The following is a 5,144-nucleotide window of genomic DNA, read 5'->3' as shown; positions in this document are numbered from 1 at the left end:
AGTGGGGTCCCAAAGTAGAAAATAAGCTAAGTGATATACAAGTAAACAGAGTAAGCCACAAAATAAGACATTCAACAAGATAATTGACTCAGTTTCTTCAATAAATTCATTTAGAAATAAAATATAAACCATTACTTTGGAAGAGATGTTAGCAATGCAATGAGGGGATAACCATGAATATGAGCTAGATATGACAGAGTATGAAGAGATGATTACTACCTTTGTTGATAAATAAAAGAATTTCAATGCCTACGGCATGTATACTCACTAGGATTGAATTTTTAGCAATCTTAGATTATGGTTTGTCCTGTAAAAGCAATTCCTTTTGTTTCAGGCCTACTTGTGCATTAAAAAATATGTAGATATATGTAATAAAATGATTACACTGTAACTATTGTATAATTTTCTAGTGATTATAAGAATTATTTATAAAGTATCTATATAAGTGAGCATAAACAGAATCTCTTAAAGCAGAAAATGTAAAGGAAAATATTGATGCATTCATCTACATTAAAAACTGAAATTTTCTATTATACCCTTCATGAACCAACTCAGCCAATTGACTTAAAACAGCTCACCCCCTGCTAGTGGTCTTTTAAACATGGATGAACAGCCATCTAAGACACAATTAATTGTCTCTACTCATTCATAGACAAAGAGAAAGAACAAAGTGAGAAATCACAGATATAAAACTAGTTTACAGATGTAGTAGTCTACAGACCTACTGTCCAATCTATTGAATTTAGAGTGAGTTGGTACCTGGCTACCACTACCAATCGATGTAAGCGTCTGATCAAGGCCACCATTGAAAGACCTCATAAAATAAGAGATAAATGCAGGACAGAGCTCCAATTCTCGTATTTAGTGTGATCATTAAGATCAGAAGATTCCTTGCTATTATCACCCTGAGAAACTCCTTAAATATTGAACCAAACTAATTTTAGAGAAATATCAGATTGGCTTGCAAAACAAAGGGTATTACCTATGAGTACTTGCTCAAGTAAACAAGAAACAAACAAAAAATCTACATGTGACTGACAGGGACAGTACAGGGCCTTCTGCCTGCTGAGGGAATGGATCCTCTTTGCTAACAATAAATATTCCATTTCTTCAGGGAAGGAGCATTTCATGTGCTAAAGAGAATGAATAACGGACTCTTAGGTAACAGCCTGGCAAATGATCCCACTTTAAGGTCAGACTGGGTGGAAATCCTGACAGATCTTAGCAAGCGTTATAACATGGGATAAATTCAACACCTCCACTCAGGATGTAGAGTCAGGGATAAGACTAGAAACATTCTGACATCGAACTGTAGCCTGAGATAAATTAGAAATATGTAGGAGACCCAAAGACAAATCGAACAACTAATTAGAAAGTAGCTTGGGCTCTTTTGAGCTGCAATTCACATCCCTTTGAATGTACCTTAAAACAAAACAAAAACATTCCCCTAGACAATTCCCTCTTTCAGGGGGGATCCATGTTGTTCTAGAAGCAAAGCTTAACTTATCCATGCTTCTTCCCATGTGTCCTTTCTCAACTCAGGAGATGGGCCCATTTTATTTCTTTCTGAAGTGCCTCTGTGCTTCAAGAAAACGTTGACTTGCCTCTTTTTTACAGTTTGCCTGTGAGTGTATGGGCGCTGCTATCTCTGGCACCTTAGAAAATCACGTGGGTGGAAATCGTTAGGTCACCCTTAGCTGAGAACCCAGCACTGAAATGACCTGGCATTCCTCTACCTAATACCACAAGACCCCAAAGTCAGCCAGGAGTCAGAAACACTCGAGTACGGGAAATGGCAACAGTACAGTTAAAGAGAATGTAGACCCACTCTGAAAAATATACTTCCTCAGAAATATCTTTGTAGAAATTAGAAAATAGGAAACTAGATTTCTGCATAAACATTCACCATTTTAAAAAATGAGATACCAATTTGCACCCACTTCTATGACTGAAATCAGCAAGACAAAACAAAAAAGGGTAAAAGAGAATTTAGAGAAAATGAAATTCCATGCATGGCTGATGGGTACGTAAAACAGCAGAGCCTCTGTGGAACACATTTTTCCAATTCTACCTGAGACTCCCATCACTTGTCTGTTAGTTTGCTGTGCTGGGGTGGCTTGTGCATGGCTGTGATGCTGGAAGCTGCGTCACTGGTGTTTTAAATGTCAGCAGGGTCACCCAAAGTGACCAGGTTTCAGTGGAGATTCAACTCAAAATCGACTATGAAGAAAGATTCCGCTGGCTCCTTTAGGGGAAGTAGCCACTGAAAATCCCATGCATAATTCAGAAAGATTGTCCGATACTGAAGGCCAGGAGGTAGCAGATAAGCAAGAACCAACAATACTGAAGGAATAAGTCTTTCTTCAGAGAATGCTCCTTAGAGGCAAGCATCACAAAAGATTATGGGCCTGATGATTAGAAATTTTACTTTATGTTGAGATGTTATCCATTTAAAATCCTTTGATTTTTTTTTCCAGTACATACTTCAAGTATTAAATATTGCTCCCTAAAATGTTACAGTTACTCATAGTGTGAATGTGTGTTGGCTTACATGGGTTCTTGTAGCACATTATTTATGTTTTTTATATTTTACAGTAAATTAATATGCATCATATCACTTTCCATTTTGAGATCTACTAAATATGGACGCATTTCTTATGAAAGGTCATTCAATGTTATACTTATGATGTAGTAGTTAGGAGTATAAACCTTGGAATGAAACACACTGTATTTTTTATTATTGTTATTGTATGACATTCTCAATAAATGTTACATCTTGTCAGATGTATGCATTATAATTCCAAATTAATATTGTGCCATTGTGTTAATGTTAATAGAAGAAATAATCATTTTCTCAGGTTACTATTTTGTACAAATCAAGAAAGAGATAAAACAAGTTTTGCTTCTGACTAATGCAAATGACTTAATCTTTAAATTTGAGAGTAATAAAGGCTGAGCTATCCTTTAATAAGGCATACATAATTTTTATTCTGAATTTATATATCCTTCATGCAAATAGCATATTTACAGTTCATAAATTACAGATCCATAACAGTTTCAGGAGATAATTATCTTTTATGTCCTGTGTCCACCAGCCTCTATTTAGAAAGGAGAAGATATAATTTAATGATAAGGACTTGCTTCAGTATTTATCAGACCTGACTTTCCATCTCATTTATAATCTTTTTCTAACTTTCATAAGGCAATTAACCTCTTTGATCTGTGAAGCAAATACATCATATTAAAAATAGAAATATTATGTACTGATCCAAAATAGAAGTTGACCTATGAAAACTAAATTTCCATTTCATATTAAAATCTAGGGCATAGGAGAAGAATTAGAATTCAATATGTTTTGTTTTCCCAAATGTACTGTATGCTATTCATTTTGATATGAAGAACAAATCTTTTCCTAGTTTCAAACAATGCCTTTTGGGATATATTCTGTGATGCTTATGTAAAATATCTTGCAGATGCTTTATTCCTTTAACATTTGCAAAATTTGGGTTTCAGCCTCATGAGTCTTCTGTTTTGTTTAAGGGCGGATAGGGTAAATGTTGATGCAAACTCATTAGCATCAAAAAATACCAAGTTGATCAGATAGTAATTCAAAAGCAAATACACATGTTTTTATTATAGAGTTACCTGGATTTTACTCTAATGCTCAGTAGATGAAAATTCATGTTCTGCAATTATATGTTCAATTCACTTTCTAACACTGCCTGCTTTTATACAGTTCTTTTGTTTTAAAAAATAATCACACTTATTAAATTTATTTTACACATTGTAAGCTTTATTTAATTTTGGAGTAGTTTTCTAGGGTACTATGTTTAATTAATTTATTTTAGTAATCACTATCCATTAGTAGTTCTGTAATTTATTACAACGCTTTCATTAATATCGGCTTTAGAAAAAGAACAAAAATGATTTTAGACCAATATAAATATTGAAGCTGCATCTCTGAGAGATTTTGCTTTCAGTGACCATGTTTGCTTTTTGCTTTAAAAATGAGATATTCTAGTTTACAATTAGAAGTATACATTTTTGGTGACAACGGCTGGAGGGCCGAAGAGGCGGCGCAGCCCATCCTGTCTTCGCCATGAGGCCGCAGCAGGCGCTGGTGTCCGGGAAGGTCTTCATCTAGCGAGACTATGGCAGCGGCGCACGCTGCCAGTTCCAGACCAAGTTCCGCGCCGAGTTGGAGAACCGGATTGATAGACAACAATTTGAAGAAACAGTGCGAACTCTAAATAACCTTTATGCAGAAGCAGAGAAGCTTGGGGGCCAATCATTCCTTGAAGGCTGTTTAGCATGTTTAACAGCATACACCATCTTTGTATGCATGGAAACCCATTATGAGAAGGTTCTGAAGAAAGTTTCCGGATACATTCAAGAGCAGAATGAGAGGGTATGTACTCCCAAAGGCCTCCTTCTGACAGACCCCACTGAGCGAGGACTTCCAGTTTTTAGATTGAAATGACCATTCATGAAGACAGAGGCATGCGCAGTGGAAGATGAATCTCAGAAATAAAGATCCCACCTGCAGCTGGGGCCCTCCTGTATCCACTGGCCGACCGCAGAATGCCCCCTACCGCCTCTCCAGAGCATCATTCCTTTGTCTCTGCTGCCAGAGCTATGGTGCCATTTACTCCAAGGACCAACTTTCGAAAACTCCGCTCCTGGGCGGGCCCCTAGCTTCTCCACACCCATTGTGTGTCTCCAAATTGTGTAGGACTCCGTAATCTTTGGGCTGGTTTCTGAGAAAACACAATGAAGCATTTCACTTTTTTATTCAAGGCTGTTTAATCAAATTATGCAGTTGGTCATCCCAATGCAAAGCTATTTTTTATCTGCAACCATTGGGTTCTCTTTGTTCCTTGGGCCAGATGCCCAGGTGGCATTAGATTACAAAAAGGTCTATTTTACTCAGTGTTCAGTCTGATTAGCCTGAATTAATAAAATGCTTTTCCTCCAAGATTTTGGTCAAAGGTAGGCTGTGTCCATAATTTTGCTAACCCATCTCTCCAATCTCAAGAATCTACCTGTTTTGCGATGACTCAGATCTTAAGATCTTCTTGTGCTGTTCAGCTTCTATAACTGAAGCTCATTGGAATAATAATGTATTTTGTTATTTGTTTCATTAC

The 5,144-nt window shown here is 36.6% G+C and overlaps 1 pseudogene; it reads left to right on the top strand.

The window, feature by feature from the left end:
- Positions 1 to 4,099: 4,099 nt before the first annotated feature.
- LOC101637989 lies at positions 4,100 to 4,518 on the top strand (annotated as a pseudogene).
- Positions 4,519 to 5,144: the final 626 nt, after the last annotated feature.

The sequence above is a fragment of the Echinops telfairi genome, unplaced genomic scaffold (genome assembly GCF_000313985.2).
Source record: "Echinops telfairi isolate 266 unplaced genomic scaffold, ASM31398v2 ScPeMD7_14;HRSCAF=57, whole genome shotgun sequence".
Taxonomy (NCBI): domain Eukaryota; kingdom Metazoa; phylum Chordata; class Mammalia; order Afrosoricida; family Tenrecidae; genus Echinops; species Echinops telfairi.
This window is presented reverse-complemented; position numbering and strand designations above follow the sequence as displayed.